Source organism: Ambystoma mexicanum, chromosome 2q (assembly GCF_040938575.1).
Source record: "Ambystoma mexicanum isolate Mex_15411 chromosome 2q, UKY_AmexF1_1, whole genome shotgun sequence".
In the NCBI taxonomy this organism is placed as follows: Eukaryota; Metazoa; Chordata; class Amphibia; order Caudata; family Ambystomatidae; genus Ambystoma; species Ambystoma mexicanum.
Window position 1 is genome coordinate 58,101,490 of NC_090924.1, and position 22,605 is coordinate 58,124,094.

The window sequence follows — 22,605 nt, forward strand, 5'->3', positions numbered from 1 at the left end:
AGGTTGGAATTGGCCGTTCTCGAGGGGCAAGAGAGGGTGGGTCTAGTAAATCTGGCGATGAGGTATTGAGGGGCTGCTTGGTGGAGGCATTTATGAATCAGAGATACCGATTTAAGGAATATCTTGTACTTGGTGGATAGCCAGTTGACAGATCTTGCAACCTGTGACACTACTCATCCTATATATTCAACCGGATGTCTGTGTGAGATCCATTAAGTATGGCAATCGATAAGATCAGTAAAACTGAGGTGGAACCAACACAATCTAATATTCACATTACGTTTTGTTGAACTATGTCATCAAGTATCCCAGATACGATTTCAAATTCTGGAAGTTGTTACTATAGGATATCACTGAGATAAACGGAATACCTTGGATTTCCAAGAGGCCTTCTGGATTGATAGACTGGATGCAGTAGCACCGGGTCAAAGGAATGATGACTGCAAGTTGGCATTTTTTTTAATGATTACGTAAGGGGTTGATTAACACTGAAGGATTGAGATATCCTATGCAAATGTGTTTTTCCTGTAATGGTTTTCCTCTTTGCAATACCAGTTGTTTAACTCTTAATGAGCGTTTTTGACATCTTATACTAATGTGAGTTTCCTGCAATGTTAAACCTCATAACCAGCGTTGTAGCATTTATTTTCATTATAAGTGGGTGTGAACTATGTGTACACTAGGTTTCTCTTTTCCTTCTAATTATTTATTTCCCTTTTGTTGACACTTATGTAATAGATTCTTATGTTTGTCCCTTGTCTTTCTTCTAATCTTCCTTTTTTGCCCTATTCCTTGTCGCCAACTTTTTCTGTCTCTCTAATCTCTGTTGCCTATGCTCTTGCCCCTCCCAGGTGGATAAGAATAATTTGATCAAAACGCTCCTGCCCCTTACTGCCGGGACAGGAAAATGGATATAAGCATTTGAGAAGCAGACCGCAGCAATACCTTTGGCGGTGGGAGACATAAATGTTTACTTGTTACAATTGTGAGGGACAAGGCTGGATATGTGTGGATAAAGGCAAGGTATCCTTGAGTGAAGTTACATGATGACGTGCACATTGGGGTCCTATTTAACAATGTTAGAGCACAGGTGTGGGGTGCACTGCATTGGGCATACCCTGACACACCGGACTTGCATTCCATAATGCAGTACACCATGGGGGACGATGAAGATGCCGCTCAATACATTTTAAAAGTGCAGGAGATGTGGCGAACAGAGCCGTATGACCAGTGTGACCGATCAGTTCCTCTTTTCTACTTTGTTATCAAGAGGGGATTGCCCAAGGAAGTTCAGAAAGTGCTTGATAAGATAGTGGTCATAGAGGCAAAGGGGTAATCCAAGATTCAGACTATAATACACCATTGCAAAAGGAGTCAAGAACGAGAAAAAGACACAGATCAAAGGTTACAGGCAGGGGAAGAAAAACGATTGCAGAAGAAGTTAGCTAAAATAGCAGTGGACGGGGCAGTGATGGCAAACACAGAGAAGAATTTGGAGGAGTAGGCTGCAGCACACGCAGATGTAAGGATAACAGCGTTTTGGTCAGGCGGAGGACAGGGGCAGTGGGGTGGCGAACCACAGTGTCAGTATCCTGAGTGGTACCAAGGAGGTCAGCAGTGGGGGGTGGGGGTTCAAGGGAGCAGAGAGAGCTGAGGGGGGGTTGCTGGAATAGGACCCAGAAGTGGTATGGGATCATCTCAGTGTTGGAGCTGCAGGAAGTGGGGACATTTGGCAAGAGAGTGTAGAAGCAGGCAGGGGCGGGGTATAATGCACACTATCAACCTCCACCAGCACTACCACAGCCACCCAGGTTAACCTCTATACCTTATGAAATACACAAGGCCTGCATCCAGCAGCCACCAAGCCCCCCACACATGCAGGCCCAAGCACTGCCTAATGTGCAACCACAAGCTGCCCAGCAGAATACCTTGTACGGAGGCCAAATGCCCACACCCAATGCAGTGCCAAATGAGATAGTAGCACCTTACCAAGGGGTCAGTGTCATGGGAGGAAACCCCTTTACGTTCCCAGGTACTAATACGCTTCCTGATTAGGACAGCCCACAGAAACTCTTGTGTACCCAGTCCTGTCCATGACTACCCACCCTGATGAGGAACCCTTGGAGGGTGTGCAGATAGCTGATAAGCAATTCATCTTTATGAAAAGGAAGGTCTTGAGTTCCTTCCTGAATGATGTAAAGTCAATGTTGTTTCTTAAGTGGAAAGGCTAAGAGTTCCACAGCTTTGGCCCAGCCACAGAGAAAGCTCTTCCGTCCAGCCGTTCCCTTCTATATCTAGGCAAACACAAAAGTGCGGTGTTGGTGGATCTAAGAGTTTGGTTTGGGTTGTAACCACGAAGCCCCAAAGAAAAGTGAATGCCCCAAAGAAACTCTTTGAGATAATAAAAAAAAATGTAACTAAACCCGATTCTGATGTTAAGAGAGTGAGTTCACAAATAATGTGCAACAACCTTTCCGGCTTTTTTATTAATAAAATTGAAACCATCAGAAAGGAGATTATGGACGGTGTAGAAATGGATCAAGGCACAAGTAAGAACTTAGATAGTGAGGTTCTACTACCCCACACTGTAGATGACACGGTGGCTTGCTTTTCCATTTTTAGTCAAACAACCAAAGTAGAAGTAAGCAAGATAGTGGCACATCTTAACTCCGCCCCTCCACTTGATGCCATTGCTCTACACTTGTTAAAACTGGCACCTCAGAATTTCTTTGAGATTCTGGACAAGGTGATAAATTCGTATTTAATTTGGGGTCAAACCTCTAGGAAATTAAGAGGCGTTGGTTATTCCCCTATTAAAAAAAACATCTTTGGATATCTCGATTCTGACGAATGTGGGACTTTTTGGAAGAACAAATGATATTAGACAGCTGCCAGGTGGGATTTCGGCCTTTGATGGGTACAGAGTCGGTTCTCGTATCAGTGCTCGACGACTTTACCATTATCAGAGACAAGGGCGGCATGGCAGGTCTTATTTTATTGGACCTGTCGGCCGCCTCCAACACTATAAATCATGGGATCTAGATTGAAGGAAGCAGGGTTCTCTGAAGCGGTTTCGGATTGGTTTCAGGAGCTTCTGGCTTCCCGTTCTCAAATGGTCTCACTTCCTCTTTATCGTTCGCCCTCGGTGGCGGTAACCTGTGGGGTGCCTCAGGGGTCAGCACTGTCCCTGTTGCTTTTTAATCTTTATATTCGCCATCTATTGGCACTTATCTGCCTATTTGGTTTTAGGGTGTTTTCCTATACAGATGACACCCAAATTCTGTTCAGATTGTATTTGTATTTTGTATTTTATTTATATTTGATATAGCACCTTAAACCAAAGCGCTGTGCATTTTAAAAACAAAGTCCGGTACAAAAGAATGATAGGCAATAAATATAAATCCTGGTAGCAAACAATCAGGGATACTGAAGGAGTGTTTTCAAGGAAAGACGAAAGAGAGAGTAAACAGTAATGGAGCGAAGCGAGGGTGGGAGAGCATTCCAGTGCAGAGGAGCAAGAAGATGGAAAGATCGGAAACGAGACAGGGAACATGGAGGACGGGGAACGTGGAGTCTAAAGAGGGAAGAAGAACGAAGAGAGCGAGATGGAGTATAAGAGCAAGATGGTTGCAGCCAGACCAGCCAGAAATTGCTGAAAGCCTTAGAAATTGTCTTGAAGCTATTCGGTGCTAGATGGAGGCAAACTGGCTTAAACTAAATGGCGGGAAAACAGAGGTTTTAATCATCGGCCCATCAGAGAGATCTGGTGAATGGACTTCAGCATTTTGGCCAGACTCATTGGAATCACTCCCTGAGCCAGTAAAATGGTGCGAAATGTAGACAGCAAAATATCACAATCTCTGTCTTTGGAGGCTCAAGTGAATGCAGTATGTGGCCAGGGATTCTTCAAACTTAAGCAATTGAAGAAAGTTCTTCCTTTTGTGCCTGAAAAATGTCATGCTCAGATTGTGACAGCAGGTATCAGCGGCAGCGTTGATTACTGCAATGCAATCTATTTAGCGCAGCCATCTTATCTTATTCATCACTTGCAGGTGCAACAGTGTGCCTGGTGAAACATGTCCCTTTTGGAAATGGAGTAACCGGGGCACAGCAATCCCAACACTGGTTGCCTATCGAAGCTAGGGTCAAGTTTAAATCATTGTGTTTGATCCACTGCTCTCAAAATGGCAAAGGATGCCTGTCGCAACCCGTGACCCAAAACCCCACTGGCATGGTCACATGCCAGGTAGGGTTAAGACTCAGGGTTCATTTAGGGCCCTAAGGGCCTTGCACTATCCTCAGGGACTCTCTTGGAGTCAGTCCTGGTGCCTTTGGCGCCAGGCTCATGTTCAGATTGGGACACAGTCTTGAAGGGACTACTTTTCATTGGAGGCCTGCAGCCAACATGGAGGCACCCACACAGCCTAGTTCCTAGAAGCAGACTGTGCGGTGCAGTGTTTTGGGTGTGGTAGCCCGGACTACTTTACCTGGACTACTTTACTAGGGCGCTATATAAACCACACCCAAGTTACAAAACGTGCTTCGCGTTATTCTGCAGCCAGCAGTGTGATGCTCATCGTGTCCAGAGACCAGAATCCGGCGATCCTTGAACAGCGGACCTGCAGAGGAGACAAAAGAACATCATTACCAATCATTCAGTTTTATTTGCTGAAGATTGAACCTTGTATACTATACATCCTTGATTCGTGTATGTTCAATATGGAGGATTTTCTTGACATGATTCAAGGGCAAATGTGGAAAAAGGTTCTGGGTATTTCTAGATCAGTTCCTAATGCAATTATTTTCCATGAAATAGGATTGTTGCCATTGTCTGCTAAGTGGAATTGGAGACATTTGAACAACTACAGAAAGATGTTAGATCCACCTAGGAACTCACTCTATGGTGATCTTGGTCAAATAATAGAACATGGTTCCTTATTGGAATTAGATAACTTTACTAAGAAAATGGATGACATTCTAGAAATTACAAATATTCCTAAAGAAGATTTTCTACTGTGTCTACCTGTAAATAAACGTAAATTCCAACTCTTGGCTTGGTGTCGGCAATCTGACCAAATTGGTAATTTTAAGATGTATAAAGAGTATGCACCATTTAGAAGGAAAATGGGGGTCTTACCGAGGTATTTGTTCCAATTTCCTAATTTTTTAGAAAGGAATTTATATATGCGGTTCCGTTTGAACCAATTTCCTACTTTTGAGCAAATTCAGAGCTGTGTTTACAAAGGTGTGAAGTTTGATACACAAGGTGCAGATTGCAGATTTTGTCAAATATATGGTGTCATTGAATCACTGAAACATTTGGTAATCTATTGTAAACACTTTGATGAAGTAAGAAACCGACATCTAGGAAGCTATTTGTATTCTGATACCGAATTCTCCAAACTAACCCTATGGAATAGGTGTATGTGGGGGAACAGTTGTAAGTTACTTATCAATCTGACTAATTTTCTAAAGGTGATAATGAAAGCGATTTCTGCACAAAATGAATTAATGTAAATTGAAGTAATTTTATATTCTGTTGTCTTTTTAATATGTAATGAATTGAGAATTTATACTGCTATATGGTTTTTTTTCTTTTAAACAAACAAAAATGTGTTACAAAATTGTAAAGTTTCTATTTTGAATCAAACACAATAAAACAAAAAAAAAAGGATCATCATTAGCAGTCTCTGCTTCCCTGCAGCTTCCAATCCGTCGAGAATCCGTCTTCCTGCAGCTCGTCTTTCATCCAGTTGGCAGCATCACCGGGACATCACGCACGCACCAGAACGAAGCACCTGGAGGGAGAGGGAAAGAAGGATAACATTAAAACATGTTACTCACGGCATTTATGGCAGTAATCACAAGAACCTCACCTGGCTGGGCATTTCTTGGCCGGCTCCGCTCCGGAAATCTTCACACGCCCAGAAAGACCATCGCGACCTGAAAAGGAATAAAGAACACAGGTTAGCAAAAGAAGACATTACCGCACCGCACTTCGCGCTTAACCCACCATCCATCACACGCTCCTGCGTCCATCATCCGGGTAGGAGCCCGATCCAAGCTGCGCATCCACTGAACCTCCGTGCACCTAAGGGGGAATAAATAAGGAAAAGACATTAATAGCAAGAAAGGAAAGCAAGGACATTTTAAGATTGCTTTAACCAGACTTACCTCCTTAAAGACACTTGAATGGGTTAGCACCAGTGAAGTTAACTCGGTCGCTCAAACCCGCAGAAAACTACACGCCCCTACACAGAAGGCAGGACGGAGGGCACGCCAGACATCACAACAAGGTGAGGAGTGGGCCATCAGATTGAATCCAGGGAGCGGGGGTAAGAAAACAAAATCTGTTCCTAAGTCCAGTCCTCCTGTGTTTTCAGGCCCGACCTCCATAGAAGGCACCATCCGGAATCGGGAAGTGTCCAGGGTGAATCCGGCAACCAGGGCATAAGGGCGTCCCCGTGGATACCAAGTGAGCATAACAATGCCTTGCCATTCAAGAGAAACTTGGTAGTTACAATCCAAGCCAAACTCTTAGATCCACCAACACCACACTTTTGTGTGTGCCTTGATATAGAAGGGAACGGCTGGGCGGAAGAGCTTTCTCGGTGGCTGAGCCAAAGTGGTGGAACTCATTGCCTTTGCACCTAAGAGACAACATTGACTTTGCATCATTCAGGAAGGAACTCAAGACCTTCCTTTTCATATAGGTGACCATCTTTTTCTTTAGTCTCTCTGTTTCTCTTGCTTTTTCTGTGTCAGTGCCATCAGGCCTTTGGCAATAGTGCGCTCTAGAAGAACCGATTTGATTGATTGATTGTTCTTTATGGTCAACAGAGGTGCCACTAAATCATGCATCAGTGAGGGAGACTTTCTATTATCAGGTGAAAAACCTGACACGTAGGGATTCTCTGGGGCTGTCACAACGGTTCCCTACACAGAAAAGGTAGCTATCAAAATAGGAGTAAAAGTGGTGCGTGCACCCTTACTGTATTCTAAGTCCTCCCAGATAAATTTGTTGGGACAAGATTTTTTGAGCAAACTGAACATTATCATTTCCTTTACGGACCGTGGTGTGGTATGTGCCACCCCAGGCATGTGTGCCTTAAGGGCCATGGTCGTCATACAGGCCAGAAGAGGAGAGGTGGTGGTTAGCAGCATTCCTGTGGACCCAGACATGTTTGTTTATGGGATTACAGTATTACTTTATGCAGTGCCCCAGATTGGCAAGGCCTGTTAGCGGGTACCATAAGATTTCATCAGTGAAGTGGGACCCCTTGCTCACTGTGCTCAGAAAGGCACATCCCCACCTTACTGATGAGGCCTGACTAGGTCGAAACACATGTCTGGGGCTGCTGTTGGTACTCTTGTCCAAAGGAGGATTGCCATTGCATTTCGCTGCTGGACTGCTCAAGTGGGCTGGACAAATACTAATAGGCAAATGGATATTCCTCCTTTGTGAAAGGTACAGTGAGCTAAAATGTGGCTGCGGACTCTGAGTGGGTACATTCCCACAGAACAGGTTATCATGCTGTGTTCTTTCTTGCAGAGGGGCGTCCTGACCTCTTTTTTTCTGTATTAGGATCTCATCATCATCTGGACGTGTTACATATGGAAAGCTGCAGTAAGTGCATTAACCCATTGCACGGTCTATCCTCACCTCCTCAATCAGAGGCCAGAAGGCTGCATTTCTATTTAGCCTTCCTTTGTCCCATTACATCTAATTGTCACCCCAATTAAGAGGTTACTCTGTTTCACAAAGCAATGCTAATCATCAGCAGGTATGAGCCATCCGAAAGCTGAGCAGAGCAGTTAAGTGTTTGGCTCAGTCATGGTGGTATTTTGCTGTGGGCTGGGCAGGCTTCTGTCCTCGGTCATGGTGCATTTTGTGCTATTGCCGTTGATGATTGTTTAAACTTAAACACTATTGTGAAGAATCCAATTCTGGGGTACCAGTGGTGAAAATCGGTTTCTAAACCATCAATCAGCCCCACACCTTTACTACACCAGAATGGATCCGAACAGATTGGATTAAACAAGCATACAATTAAAATTATAAACCTCCATGTCCAATTTTGGTAATGTGGATGGAACGGCAGTCTTATCTCCTCTAAAGGTTGTGGATCGTTGGATATTTGCAACACACCGAAAATACAATTATTACCCAATGATCGAAGGAGTGTCCAATTAAGGTTGTATAAAAATATCTACTTTATTATTGTCACAAAAAGACAAACTAATAAGACTTTTAAATACAACCCGCCCTGTAAAGGAATGCAGAGAACAGTTTCTAAGCAGGAAAGGGGATGCCCTCTAGATACTGACAGGAGGGTACATGATATGGTTAATAACCACAATCGTTTTTTTTAAAGGATTCTTGGCTCTAGCAAAAAGGGACAAAGGGTTTTAAGAGGTATCTAGTGGCGTTCTTGGAAGGACCAGGGGGACAGAATCATGATGTACCTCTTGCTGTAGTTGTTCTTAGTGCTCGACAGCATCAACTCGGATTCAGGGCTTTTTTGATGCTTCTGCGACAGAGTTCGAAATGGGAGTCAGTGGCGGGTATCAGGCAGCAAGACGGTTCGGCGAGTGAAGCTTGGTGAAAGGCTGCAGGCTGGCCTTCACGGTGACTCAGGATCAGGAATCTTCTCAGTGCTGATCGGCAGTTCTGAAGCGCTGGCCGAGACATCCCTGGTTCATTCAGTGACTGCAGCTTGACAGCGGTAGCTCGAGGTTTGACGGCGGTCAGCATTGCAGGCAGTTGTGGATCGAGGAACTCGACTGGCTCGAGAATGTCCTTCAAGGAGGACAGAGGCAGATGCTTGGCGTTGCACTTCTCCCCACCTTTTCTATGGGCTTGCGTTGTCTTTTAAGGTAGATGGCCCACAGCTAGAGAGCGTGTTGCAGGCTGCCTTGTCCTTCGTTTCGGGTCAGAGACCATCTGGCATTCCTTGTCCAGGGATCTTGCAGTAGGGGCTAGCAGGGCATGCTGTGTGCTGGCTGGGTACCAGTTCTGAAGTGGCTATAGGGTCTTCTGGGTTATTTTTCCCTCTGTTCCCTGGGAGAAGTTAAGGGGCGGGATCTTGCTTCTCTCTGGATGTTCCTGGCCTTCCTTCACTGCCAGAAGCTGTAAGGCAGACTGTACCTTCAGCCAGGGTACAAAGATGAGTTCTTCTTCATGCTTCAAGCATAGCTCTCAACCATTTGTCTTGCAAAGGCGGGTGAAATCACCCGATTTTGTTTCTGGCTGGTGAGACGTCCATTGGAATGAATGGGCATGCAGGAGGCCTGGCGGGTGAGTCAGCCCTTTGCAAGGCGGGTGACACCCGCCAAAAGCGGGTGAGTTGAGAGCTATGCTTCAAGTGAAGTCTTCAGATTATCTGCCTGAAAGAGGGGTTCCAGCCCTCTCTTAAAGCCAAGTGGGCCACAGTGATTGGTGTAGGATAAATCTATATTAGTGAACCAATCCTGCAGTCTCTACCAACAATGTTCTTTATGTGTGAGGTCATCATAACCAGAGTACATTGCAACAGTTGCAACAGGAGACAGTAAGGGGGTCCTCCAGGAACAAGGGGTGCCCCAGAACCAATATGGCTGAACCCTTCTCTCAACAGAAAGAGTTCTGGGCTCACTCCCCTATAATACTAGATCCCATCCACCATCTTGTCTGCTGTGATCAAAGAGTCTCTCTGGTTAATGGTTCTCCCTGGGTGGTTTCCCTTTGAAGCAGCAGATCTCCCTTGAAGATGCCGAGAGACCAGACTCTCTGGCTTCTGCATACCGCATTCGTATCTCATGGAGGGGGTCCCTCTAGCAGGGGTTGTGTACAGCAAACAAACTCAGACATGTCAGTTCACTGTCATTGATACTGAGGGGCGGGAGCTGGCTTCAGGTTGGCACAGTTACATGTGAAAGGTTTGTTGGGTTTCCTGTCTTCTTTGTTATCCTCTGCAGCCAGGCCCCATGGGGGCCTGTTTGAAGTACCCTCTATCGGTATGTTAATCGCTGCCAACAGCTGTAGGGCTAACAAAGGGAGCGGGCGGTTCCATGGAGCCCCTTGTAAGTTAATAAGGCTGTCCATGGCAGGGGGAAGCTCCCCCTCTCCCCCTTGAGATGACATTGTGCTTTCCTCTCCTTTCATATTCCAACTAAATATGACAGGGGTGGACTGTACCTGTAGGCTGAGTCGATGTCAGAGTACATGGGTCTATGCATTTGTTGTGGTGTGAGCTTAGGAAAATGTGTGTCGATTAGCCCCACACATTTTTCGAGGCAGGTCTACCAGCATCCATTTAAACATTTCAAAAAAAAGCCCAGACGAGCCCACCATGAAGATGGTTGAATTCCTCACAACTCTGCTCTCACAGGTGAGAAATCGGTCAGGCCTTTGCTGTCGCACCCCTTTCCCAGGCTGAACATCATGGCAGAGTCTTGCCTTCAAATTTCTGCATTTGGGAGGGCTAAGCCCTGCCAAGCCAGTGGCTTGCTGAGCCACTGCAGCTGGGTGTTTTTCCAGTAGGTTGCTGTGACAGGTGAAAGGCATGTAGGTGTAACGCCTTACCTTAAGATTTCCAACAGAAATGCAGCGCGACCACCACCTCATCCACCAGGTCACTCGTGCCTTGAATAGTCCGGGCACAGAGGGACTAGGTGAAGGGAATGGGGACGGTGTGGCACGGTTTCCACTGGGCTCCTGCTGGCTGCCTGGTCCTATGGACCCCGTCTGAGTGACTTTTGTTGTGTTGTAGTATTCTGTAAAGAAGAAGCAACTGAGTTACTACAAATCTGCCTCACCCCACCGTACTGGTCTCTTGCCCCCACAAACCTCTCCTCTCTTACTTCCTTGGCCTCCCCTGTCCCCAGACACCTCCGCCCACACGCCAGTCTCCTCTGTCCTTTGACTGATGAAGCATATGTCAGCCGCTGCATTTGCCTTCTCCTTCATCCCTCCTCCAACCCCCTTCTTTGGAATTTTCTTCTTACTGTTCTAGCTAACCTTCATATCTCTATCTCTAACACCCTGGATAGCCTGGCCCCCGTCATGAGGATCCGCATGAAGCCTGCCTCCAAATGCAACTCTTGGTTTGACTCCGACTTGGCTGCTTTGAAACGCAAATGCAAAGCAGCAGAGAGGAAGTAGCAGGCATCTAGCTCATCTGCTGACAAACTGGCCTACTGCCTACTCCAAAGGCAATACCGTCCCTACATCTGCTCCAGGAAGAGGGCTCATGTCCAAGCCTGGATCTCTGGAGCCCCCAATAACATGGCTGCAGTCTTTCAAATCTGCAACGAACTTGCCAATCCCACTGCAGTCTCCCTCCCTCTCCTCCTCCCTCACGGGCCCTCTGCTCTGCACTGACTGCCCACTTTTCCTCCAAAACTCTTGATATCCTGTTCCCTGTCATCTGCTCCCCCCGATTCTCTCGCTTCCTTTGGCCCTCCTATCCCCCATACTCTCTTCTTTCTCTCCCATTGCACCGGAAGAGATCTCTAGAGTTTTCTGCTCTATGAAATTCTCCTCTAAACAGGTGCTCCCTTGATACTCCAGAACCATCAAGGACAACATTGCCTCTCTTGCTTCAGCCCTGGCTAACCTCTGCAACCACTCATTTGCCACTGGCTCCTTGCCTCAACCCCTTAAGCACTCTCTTGTCTACACTCTCCTAAAAAAGCCATCTGCTGACCCTTCTTGCTCGGCTAACTATTGCCCTATCTCTATCACTCCTTTTTTGGAGAAACTCGTGGAGAATCTGGTCATCCCCCCAACTGACCCGCAACCCCAAAATGGCTGGCTGCCCCCACAACCACCAGTCCGGTTTCAGGGCAGCCAGAGGCACGGAAACTGCTCTCCTGAACACCTGTGAAGACCTACTCCCTAACCTGCACTCAAACACTCCCTCTGATCTAATCCTCCTCGATCTTTCTTCTGCTTTTGACAGTCAACACTACATCCTCATAAACCGTCTCCATGATACCCTAAGCATCACAGACAGGGCACTGGCTTGGCTAACCTCCTTCCTTTCATACAGACTTTCCCAAGTGCAAATTGGTCTTTTTCTCTCCTCCACCCCACTCTCTACCTGTGGTGTCCATCAAGGCTATATCCTATCACCATGGCTCTTCAACATCTACCTGGCCCCTCTGGCTCACTTGATCTCCACGTTCTCCCCTCATTTCCAGTGTTACGCAAATGACACACAGCTCTCTTTCAAGCTGCCTTCGCCAAACTCCTCCTCCTTCCTCTTACCCAACTGCCTGACTGCTGTTCAGACATGGTGCTCTGCCAATGATCTCTGCATTAATGCCAGTAACACTGAGATCATTCTCATTGGGATTCCTGCTCCTTGTTGGGATAATCTTTCACTTCTCTCTCTCTTTCTCTCCACACATCATGGATCTTGCCAGGAAGTCCAATTTTCAGCTGCATCTCCTCAGGAGCATTCTACCTTTCCTCACCTGCCCCCAGAAGCTCAATGTCTCCAGACCCTGGTTCTCTCTAGGCTTGACTACTGCAACAGCCTCTTCCTCAACCTGCTTCTTTCCTCCCTTCACCCCCTTCAAGTAATCCAGAACAGGACTGCAAGACTTATCCTTGGCTGAAGCCCTGGAACACATCTCTCCAGCCCTAAAATCTCTACACTGGCTCACTGTGACTGCAAGGATCAAACTCAAGACCCTTTGCATCATCCACAAGGCTGTCGGCAGCCTGGGACCTCTTTGCATCCAGCTTTCCCTCTCAAAATACCTCCTGGCCAGAGTCCTTCTGGCTCCAACTCTCTGTAGGTCAAATGATTCTTCAAGCAGAGAGTGGGAGGTAGATCCCTTTCCTCGGCTGGCTTCTTCCTCTGAAACGGCCTCCCTCCACACTCAGACTTGAGTCGGATCTTCTCCGTTGTCAAGACTACTTTTCTCCTCCTCCTTCCCTCTCCCCCTGCCATGCTAACCCTCCATCTGCCGCCGCAACTGGGGTCTGGTCCCTTCAGAGTCATACAGGGGCAACCCCCTACCAGTCCCACCAGCATCCATTGCCAGCACTTTCCCTATGGCAACCTTTCTGGACCAGCCCAACTTGGTCCTCCCTATCCACCGCACTCATCCTCCCTCCTCGTCTTCGCCTGCCACTTGCCGCTGTGGCCCGCACAGCACTGCACACCCCCACCCTTGGGGGTACCCCACTCCTGCACTTCTCCCTCTCACCCCTCCCCTTTGCACTTATCAGCTTGTCATGCACGGTAGGATTGTCACAAGGCCAATATAACCGTTATTTGCTGCTCTACTGCAGCGATTACCATGTGTCCACCCCCCCAAATCTTGTCTTGTGGCACCTGGAAACACCTGTGTATAGGTGCCATACAAATTCCCAATAAGTAAACTGCTTTTCTCTCATCGCTGAGCTGCCCCCTTACCTGGACAAGAGGAAAGAGCAGAATCAAGCAATTCCAGGCCATTTCCTTCACAGGCCGAGGCCGACTAGACCAGCTAATTCAGGCTGAAATAGGAAAGTCCCACATTTTGCTCAGTTTACTTCACTGAGCATTGTTGCACTGTTTCGTATGTCTTCCCAGTCCCTTCACTGGATTGGTTAGAAGAACTTTCTTCCTTTTGTTTTTCTTGCAGGTTGCTGTCGCTTGGAGCTGTGCGCAATGTGCGGGGTAGTGTAGTGATGAGCTTGTAGGTATTTAACCCCTTTTATCCTTAGTAGGATTGCACCCCTTCAGGTGGTGGCATGGCATTCAGGAGGGCAGGCTGGAGTGTCCAGTTATGGTGCACGAATACGGAGGTGCAGAGTTTGGGTGTGCAGTGTGCGAATACAGTGGTTGAGAATTCGGATGTCTGGACTTCTATGCTAAGTGGTTGTTTGCAGTGCACGATTACAACGGTGTGGTGCGCGTACTGCAGATTTAGGTGTGATGTGTGACTACAGTGGTGCAGAATTCGTGTGCAAAGTGCAAGAATACAGCAGTGCGGAGAGAGAACTTTAGTAAGTAATACTAATACTATCATATCTTTGTTATTTCACCTTCTGTTACAGATGAGGTGCCAGACGGGGTACGGTCCACGGAAGAACACACAGCAGAGCAGAACATACCCACGTGGACTAGCCGGTAAATCATCTCGCACAGAAGGCAAGTGTGTGTTCGTAGCTGCCACCCTAAGTGTTGGGGCATATTCCTGTGTGGGATTTAAATAACATTCCAAGTGCAATGGCCACTGTGGTTTATCTTTTAATCTCGCGAGATTACGTGGCTTGCTGAGATGTGTAGTGCTGATCTCCCCTGAATCCATTTACTGACTAGCCAAGTCCATGAGGTCCCACCTAAGCCCCTTTCATAGCCCTTATTCTTGTTCTGTGAGTTCTCTCTAACTGGGATGGAGCTTTAGGTGACATAAGTGTACTGGCTACATCTAGTGTTCTGGGCCTGGCTAATAATGGCATTTGTGATGATTCATGGGGATTCCGTAACTTCTCCCCAGGGGTGAGCCCTTCCCTATGATGCTAGGGAGGTGAGGCCTCTACCTGGTATTCCCCCAGGGGTGGTAATAAGCAGGAGGACCTCATAGGGGGAGAATCCCCCTGGGGCATAAGGACTCCCTTTACTTTATGGAGCTCCCTCATAACCTCCTAAAGGACATCCCCACATCCTTTCACCCTTCTAAGGCATCCGTCCCTCAAGTCTCTATTTGTTCCTGTAATGCTGACCCATTCACATATACATCTTTTAATAGTACTGTGAAGAGGAAGAATGAAAACTCTACAAATAGTGCTTGTTGGTTGGCAGCCAACCATACTGAGATGAAGAAGAGGGAAAGAGGAGTGGAGATCAATCCACAAAGACAAACGAAAGACTCTGCGTTCCTGCTGGGAAGGGACCAGCAATAACGTAATGAAAAGAGAGAAAGGACTGACCTTCAAGCGAGAAGAAACCCAGGAGATTCGAAGCAGAGCAGCAGTGAAGCTGGGGGAACCATTGTCGAGACAGAGAGTGGTCCATCCCAACCATACGAGTAACGGGGAGGCAAGCCGCAAACCCGCACCGAAGTAGACCTCCAGGCAGTGGTGTGACTCACGGAGAGCGGACCGGCTGGTCCATAAATGACATTGATACTGCCCAGGCCTCAAAGGAAAAGGCATACCACCAGGAAGAAGAAGTGGACCGAGATGCGGAAGTCCCACGTTGAGAAGAAGCGGCTTTAACTCCACAGGAAGACCTAGTGATGCTTGCCCTCAAGAGATAAGGTAAAGGGGATAGCAGCAGATGCGGGAGGGTCCCAGAATATAACCACAGTGGTGACCCCTTTGAAAGTAAAGAGAAGTAGGGGAGTAATCTCTCTCATCATAGGCGTAAGACCAAGAGAAGGCAAAGAGAAGAAACACTCAGGAGTGATCCAGGGTCAGACTGGGGCATAAAAGTGTCTCGAGCACCAATGAAAAAGTGACCAACAGTTTCAAATTTCAATTAATTCCTTTTGTGACAGACCATTTGAGTAGTACCCAAGGGGGAGTTTTTGATTAAATGTGATGCAAATTGCACCTTTTAAAGAATATTAATTAATTAACACTGGTCAAAACTACTAGACGCATGATGAAGTAACTTATCAACCTGCCCCACAATGGCCAAAAACGTGGCCCACTTTGACCCCCACAAATTGACCATTCTTTGCATTTTTGTGGTGCGGGCATTGCCCTATTTCCCTATAGGACACTCCGAGGCCTGGAGTGATCTCTCTCTTCCCAGAAGCCAAAAACAAGAAACACTCTGGAGTGATCTCCCTCATAGTGGTGACACTAAGAGAAGCTAAAGAGAGAAAACACCTAGGAGTAACAGAAAGAGAAGGCACGGAAATGAAGAAGCACTCAGGAGTAGCCTCCCTTATTACAGCAGTAGTAAAGAGACTTTTGAGGACTATTGGGTGGGTCTCGAGAAGGGAGTCGTTCTCCTGCTCTGGAACCTTTTGTTGAATCAGAAACGGAATCAGAAGATTCAAATAAGGACTGAACCAGTTTGCCAGTAGAAGGGAGCCATTCCCCTGGCATTTTGTTTTCTATAAATGCTGAACTATTTTGTAACTTAGTGGTAGGGTTAGAGTAGGTTTTGGACAGAGGACTGAGACGTTTTTCTTTGACCCTCACCCTGACGACGAGCACCTGCATTATCTTAGAACAGGTAGGGGTAACCCTGTAGATATAGGGAAATTAGGGACAGTTAGCCTCTTTTTTTCTGATTACTTAATAAACTAAATATTAATAATGCCACCTCTTTGTCGACTCCTCACTCCACCTCGCCACACATGACAATCTGCGTGGCTTTGGAGTTCTTGAGTCTGGTCCACTCATGGAAGCTACACTAGGTCCAATGTGGCCTCTCTATGGAAATGAGTCCTTGTGACTATTCCTCAATTCTGCTGTTTGCGGGCAAGCCCTGGGTTTGCGTCTCAGCTCTTTCTGAGGCCTGTATAGGAGTAGGGTCGCTTGCATTTCAGATTTGCATGGGTTATCTGTGGTCATGGAAGTAATTTAAGGGGGCTGGCGTAGGCGTATGACCCCATTATGTAGTGATTAGCATTTTTAAAAGAAGCAGGATTTCATTTTGATGTTGTACATGGAGTCAGACTTCATTCCCTTAAACTGTTAAAGCTGATAACAGCACAGACTGCATGTGCCTCCATTCCTTCTGGAGTGGCCTGGTCAGATTGAACATGTTTAACCAGAAGAAAGGCAAGCAAAGAGAAGGGGGAGGGAAGAGAGAGTGTTGGAAGAGTTCAAACCATTTTTTGTCCCAATGTGTTTTGGTGGGGAGTGGCGTCCCCACCTAGCGTAATTGGTGCCATCAATTAATTGGGTAAAGGCTAAGGTATGTTTAATTAGCTCCAGTGCGAAGCTTCCAGAAAGCTGCAGGTGTGACAGACCACAAGAACTGAACGTATACTACGAACAAGGGCTGCAGGGTCGTTGAGGACTGCCGCAGATTCAGCTGAGTCAAGTCTGGTGTGAGAGAGACAAAGCAAAGAGGTGATGGCTGGACAGCCAAAACATGTTTGGGCATGCGTGTGGTCTCCTGCAGAAGGGAGATGACCAAGCAGTTTGGGATGGACTGGCTGGCCCTTTTGGGTTGGGACAAAGCATGATTTGCATATGCTCTTTCCCCTTTTGTAATGGCTCGGCAGGCGAAGAACGATGGTCTGGAGGGTTGCCAAGAGCAATGCCAGAGTTTAAGATTAATTCTAAACCTTCCACCCATCACTTCTTTTGTTTCGCTTAATCACCCCGAGTGGGAAGGGTATGCCCAGAAATGGGTCCTTTGCCTGCTCGGCATAGAGACCCAAGCTGCTCCTCACTGATGAGACCCAACGAAGCCAAAACATGTTTGGGGATGCTTGTGGTCTCCTGCAGAAGGGATGTGACTAAGCAGTTTGGGCTGGAATGCCCCTTTTCAGAATGGACCAAGTCTGATTTACATATGGTCTTTCCCCTTTTGTAATGGCTTGGCTGGCAAGAATTAAGGCCTGGAGGGTTGCCCAGAGCAATTCCAGCGGTTAAGATTAATTCTAACCCTTCCAGCCATCACCTCTTTTGTTTTGCTGAGAGAGACAAAACCACAATCGGGTCCATGGAACTCAGCTATCTATGAACTCCTTTTCTCATGCTAGTCAGGAATGCCCCCTCAGCATTGCCAGAGATATTGGCAACACAGGGTGCTCATTGTTAGTGAAGGCACCATGTACTTACTACATGGGTTGCTGGAAGGTGCTATTTCCATATTTTCTGTCCAATGAAGGCACGCCCCTGCACGCTCACTCCAGAAAAAATACAACCCGCTAGGGAAAAAAGGCCCAAGACACTGCTTGCAAGGATTAAAAGTATTTATTTCTACTAAGTGCATCAGCACAGAACTCTGCTGCCGTCGAACGTTCTAAGCTTCGTAGGCATGTGCGGCACATTATAAGCACAAACATCATCACCGATGATGTAATTACATATAGTATTCACAAAAAAAAAGTTTGTTAAGGGGACGTTATGGTTAAGTTGCACTACTGAAAACCTGTGAAATTCACTAAACAAACTTTACAAACGTGCCATAATACAGATGTGCCATTATGATTCCAAGTAAAACCGGAAAACCCCTGAAATTTCGAGTTATGGTAAGCTAAGCAACCATAACTCACGCCAGCACCGTGCACTGCTAAGACTAACACCAAGGACATCAAAGATGACATCTCAAATGTCATTGATGACATCACTGAAATAATACAGTGGAAGGTAAAAGAAAACGTAAACATTATAGGGTTTGCAAAGTAGGTTTATTTAACAACAAACTGGCAGAGTCTATCTGAGTATGCCCATTTTCAATAAGCTCATAACAATGCTTGTAAGGGCGGCATAGGACATGTTGAAGAAGAGGAACACGTTTTTTTACCATCCAAATTTTTTTAACTCTTCGTTGAAGCAGTCGCTTTCTTTGCACAGTTATTTCCGAGAAGTCGTCATGACCTGGAGCCTACAGCACCATAAATGAAGCGACGTTGCTCCGAATAGCGAAGTCAGCGTACGGACAAATCGGGCTTACAGTCTCATTCCACATAATTATTATGGGCAGGCAACCGCTCACCAGCAGTTGCATTTGCCTTCCGAAGAAGCCCTCACTCGGCATTTGAAAACCATGGCAGACACAGTATGGCATGATATACCTAGGCGGGAAAAGTTACAGGAAGTACATGTCAATAACCAACCTCTACCAAAAAATGTCAAAAAAGACACAGAAAATGTGCAAAGTACAACACAAATAATGTACGTGTGCAAACATGACATGTTAGTAAAATGTTACTAATTTCCATGAGAATCTATACTAGCAGGCTACAAATGGCGACATTTTGCATGCGCCATAAGTAGGGTCGCCAACTCTTTGATAGTTTGTCACAGGACACTTACCCACAAGGCGGTCATGACGTCACGTCATTCTCTTAGCCCGCCCTTTTTTAAATGTAATTTTTTTTCAATGGCTCTCAATTCCTGGCTTAAGTGAAATGCAAATGGTTTGTCCTTGGGAGGTGATGGTCACGTTTTTTAACTGCAAACATGCCCATTACAACTCCAGGAACAAAGCATTAGCATTTCAATGAAGCCAGGTGTCAGAGCGTTAGTCCCAACTGTAGGCTCAAAAGGAGCCAGGGCTGCGAGCGGGCGGAGAATAAAAGCAGCAGGCGGCAGCACCGTGCTGTGTACATGGCCCCTTCATTTTGCAGAGTGGCTGTGCTGGAGGCAGGTTGTTCCGACGCAAGTCGGGACAACCTGCGTCCCACACAGCCACTCTGCAAACCGCAGGACAGAGCACCTAATTGTGGAACAAGCCCTCAAAATCTGGGATAGTTGTCCACCCTAGCCGTAAAATTTAAAAAAATACCAACTACACAGGAAGAGAATACATCATTTATGAAATTAAATATAAAGGACAATTAAAAAAAAATTACGTCTCCTGATTTCAAAGAATACCAAAAAACGTACAAAGTTGAATCCAAAGCTATGTGGACAAAGTTACCGTTTCAAATAAAAAATATGAATGCTAAAAAAGGCTGAGTGCACTCATAAGCTACAAACCTACAACCTGGGCACTCTGCAACGTTACAGGAAAACTGTAACAGTGCATAAAGATAATACGGCAACTACATTAGCACAAGTAGATGTAATGCTACAATAAAGCGCGGTTCGCTGTAGAGTGGGCAAAAATAAACTTACATAATATTTACTGCCTCCATTCTGTTTGCGCAAGGCACACGCCAATGTATTCGCAGCAAAGAGTCTTTGTATACTGATATTGCAAGTCCCTTACAAACTTTTTAAAACATAACCTTATCAATTGCTATTTTTTTCGACCCTTTCATTCCCTGAATTGCTAGTAACTTTCCCTGTCGGTCATGGTCAAAAAACAATTTCCCCTTATACATTCACTCGGATGCACGGGAGTATTGAGCGGTCAGCCGAAAAAGCAACTCATGTGGCCTTCACTGAGAAACCAAATACATTCTTTCTTTGAAGCAACATATTGCAATCCAATTATTAGAACTGCTACTCCCATACACCTCCAGAAGCACTGTTTCCAGCAAACACTACAGATGGTGGCCTTAGTTTTGTAAACTTACGATGCCAGTCTGCCCGCAGTTTAATTTCAAAAACATTGTAAGTCACACACCGTAATTGGTCGTTGTGCAGTAAACAGAAACTTCCATTTAAACGTATCACTTTGGTGACAAGAAAATTCCACTTTTTCAGTTTGTGCTTCCACATCCCATTCTGGCCCCTCAAAGGTCACCTTCTGAAATACTATTACATGAGTGTGACAAGTCCAATGATGTCGTCTTTTGCATGAGTTTCTGGCGATATGTGCGTACACTAAAATATGAATAAAAGATAGGGGGGGCCACAGAAGAAAGCTGATGTATTTCACGCTATTCTACAACCAATCAGGGAAAGAGCCACATGTTTGCGGTCACAAACATTTTCCCGCATTTAAAGTAATGGGAAAAGAGACGTTTTGAGAACCCCTGCCCTTATAACTTTCGCCCCCCTGCACCAAACATCACTAAGAGTGTGAGATTTATTTTTTGTTGCAAACTTTGGTAATGAACCGTCCAAGGGTACCACAGGTATAAGACTGCCAAAAAGCATTCTTCCTACGGAAACAGCAACTGCACCATAACAACACAGCCACTAACGTGACTGTCTAATATGCTGCAGTGATTGTGGGCTGGACCTAGACATTTGGATGTGTGTGCACAAACATTTCAATGTATACGTGTACATTGCCTTATAACTGCACTGCTGATAAGGTCGTTTCTGGGTGCATGGCCTTCGGCCATGCATCCAACACTGTACACCCTCCCCAGAACCATCTAACATGCTAACCTATACTACGGGTTTATGCATTGCTGTAATATGATGTGGTGGTTCTAGACAGTTCTAGGGTTGTAGAAGTATTGTATATCGGGTACAGCCTGCAGCCATGCAGCCAAAACTCTACATCCTGCCCACAACCACCTCAGTGATGTGCAGTGGTAGGGGTGTATTGATAGGAGTGGTATTCTTCACTTGATCTCACCAGAGACTGCATGCCTAGTTGTATGTCCATAGATATTACAATGTGTTGGTGTGCACTGCTTATACCTCCAACCCTTATAACTTTGTTGTTGGGTGCTTGGCCGAAGGCCGCGCACCCAACACAGCACACACTCCCCACCACCATGTAATCCATAATCAATACTACAGGTGTATCTATGGTTGTGACATGCTGCAGTGGTTGTGGGCAGGGCCTACAGTTTTGGAAGTATGGCCTTCGGCCTACGGCCATGCATCCAAGACTCAAGGCCCTTCCCACAACCACCGCAGCATGTCACAACCATGGTGGCGTACTAATCAATAAGAGACCCATAGGAAAATGTAATGTAATAACGACATGTACTCAATTTCAATGGTCACTAACAGCACATGTGTCCTTCGATCATTTTCAAGGTGTCTGCACACAGCACGTACTGAAATACTACCCTTATTACACCCCTCATTTTCTGGACGTACAAATATCCTGAACAAGGCGGCAATGGAGAATACATCATTAACAGTTGCCGCCCAAACAAGCACATTATTTCGTCCATCTCTCTAAACCTCCCCAATCACTATAGGAGATCAAAATAATTTCCCAAACACCATTTTGCATGGCCAATACATCATTAACACCTACCGCCCAAACAAGTACAGTATTTAACCCATCTCTTACTCTGCAATCCTCCACACGCACTTTAGCAGAGCAAAACACTTTCCGAAACAGCATTTCGCCTCTCGTAGCGACCGCGCTGTCTTTGGATCCAAGATGTCGGGCGCATCCACACATTCTGACGCACATCACGGCCCGCTGTAGCCAATCAGCGAAGACGTCGCGTGTCCGCGGTCATGACACTACCCCCCCTGGCCAATCAGTATCTTGTCTGCGGAGCGAACAGGGAAGTGTAACCGCGGAGCGGACATAGATATCACAAATTTATTTAGACATATTCGTTGGTCGTTTTAAAAGGAAACTACTGGACGGATTGGCACCAAATTTACAAAAGCACGCTTTCGGCACCAAGCCCCTGCCCCTGCCGCAAATTTGGTAACAATCCTTCCAACGGTTTCACCTGTAGGCATGCGCAATGTTTTTCCCCCATTCAGTCTATGGGGAAAAAAAGACGTTTTTGGACCCCCCCTATAACTTTTCTTCCCCAGGGGAGAAAAGTTATAGGGGGACCAAACATCACCAAACATCACCAAACCTTGCAGAAAAATTCAGAGTGAGCCATATACGTGTTTAGCAGAGTTTGGTGTGGATTCGTCCAGGGGGAGCAAAGTTATAAGCTGCCCAAAAAGTGCTCTTCCTATGGAAACAGTAACTTAACCATAACTACACAGCCCCTACCGAGGCTGTGTAATAAGTCCACAATACAGATTGTAGGAGCCCTATACATATAGGGCCTGCTCCATATGGGATTCCAGGCCATTGGTACGTCTTCATCTGTCCATCTCCGTCCATGTGTGCACTGCTAACTCGTCATCTGCGTTGAAGCTGGCCTAACAATTAG

At 46.2% G+C, this 22,605-nt stretch overlaps 1 long non-coding RNA gene across 1 annotated transcript in view; it reads left to right on the forward strand.

The window, feature by feature from the left end:
• Positions 1–14,124, forward strand: part of LOC138569134 (uncharacterized) — a 106,338-nt gene extending 92,214 nt beyond the window's left edge. The window contains exon 3 of the long non-coding RNA XR_011303141.1: positions 14,036–14,124. This is a non-coding gene — a long non-coding RNA (uncharacterized lncRNA). The remainder of the gene's footprint in view (positions 1–14,035) is intronic.
• The last annotated feature ends 8,481 nt before the right edge of the window (positions 14,125–22,605 follow it).